We start from the raw sequence: 1,692 nt of genomic DNA, 5'->3' as shown, positions 1-1,692 counted from the left end.
CAAAGTGTAAAGTCACTCGTGCACGGGAGAATGCAGACAGGCAGGCAAACAGACAGACAGACAGGAAGGGAGAGAGTCATACACAAACACACCACACACACACACACACACCACACACACACACACACACACACACACACACACACACACACACACACATATACATAAACACACACACACACACACACACACACACACACACACACACACACACACACACACACACGGGGAGATATAGTGAGCGAAACACACGCAGAATGAAAAAAAAAATTCACCCGTGCAAATCTACCATTTAGCTAGGAATTACAGTAACATCAGTGTCGCAAAATCTTCATGTACTCGTATAGTAAGGTCGACTAAACACAATCCTGTCAATAACAAAAGACACTCATTCACAAGGGATTACACGAAACAAAAAAATAAATAAACAGAAGTAAAAATAAAGATAAAATAAAATAATCAGATATTTTGACGTGAAATCCCATCGCAGAGAGACGGCACCTCTGTGACTATAATTACTTCACAGGAGCGAATCCACCGAAATTACGATGCAGCCCAGATATCCTCTTGAGGAATATGTGGTAAGGCTGCTAATAACACCAACACACACACACACACACACACACACACACACACACACACACACACGCGCGCGCGCAGAGAGAGAGAGAGAGAGAGAGAGAGAGAGAGAGAGAGAGAGAGAGAGAGAGAGAGAGAGAGAGAGAGAGAGAGAGAGAGAGTCTTGGTGCACCCAGGCCCTATGTATAAGCTGCTTGTTGTCTCCTCACGGCCGGTCCACTGCTTCTCCTCTGATCCTCTGTTGAATGTCGTGCGAACCTCCGCCACTTACGTCTCCAGGATGTCCGCTACTTATTCCAGTCCACTGTCGACTGTTGTGGTCGCTGAAAACATCGTGCCCAACACTCACACAGAAACTTCTTTCCTCTAACAGTCTACGAGCAGTACGCTGTCCACAGGCCTCGTCCGGCAATGACCGGTTAAACAAACAGCAAGAATAATCGTATCTAAATGTGAAACGTCGAAAAATATAGGTATGTATATATGTGTATGTGAATGTGTGTGTGTGTGTGTGTGTGTGTGTATGTATGTGTGTGTGTGTGTGTGTGTGTGTGTGTGTGTGTGTGTGTGTGTGTGTGTGTGTGTGTGTGTGTGTGTCTGTGTGTGTGTGTAACTTCACTTTTCATTAAAGTCATACGAAAATCAGACACACAGTTCTTGTTTGTTTGAAATCTGTTTCAAAATTATAAATATTCAGTCATGAAGCTCAAAGTTAAAAATGATGCTTTAATGCTCTCTCTCTCTCTCTCTCTCTCTCTCTCTCTCTCTCTCTCTCTCTCTCTCTCTCTCTCTCTCTCTCTCTCTCTCTCTCTCCATGTGTGTGTGTTTGTGTGCGCGCGCGTGTGTGTGTGTGTGTGTGTGTGTGTGTGTGTGTGTGTGTGTGTGTAAACACAAAAATATAAATGCACATAAATGCATTCATACACATAAAGGCTTTGTGAGGAAGCAGAGTTCGCAGCAAACATTTTTCAGCGCGTGCTCTCATACAAAGAAGTCAACGAGGAGCATAATGACCTTCTGTCCCCTCGCCCTCTTCCTCGTTGTGACTCTCCCTTTGATGGCTCCCGTCAGGCGCGTGTCCTCTTACATCACAGTTCTCTTGTCATCTATGGT

The sequence above is a fragment of the Scylla paramamosain genome, chromosome 15, assembly GCF_035594125.1.
Source record: "Scylla paramamosain isolate STU-SP2022 chromosome 15, ASM3559412v1, whole genome shotgun sequence".
Classification (NCBI taxonomy): domain Eukaryota; kingdom Metazoa; phylum Arthropoda; class Malacostraca; order Decapoda; family Portunidae; genus Scylla; species Scylla paramamosain.
Note: the sequence above shows the minus strand (reverse complement) of the source record.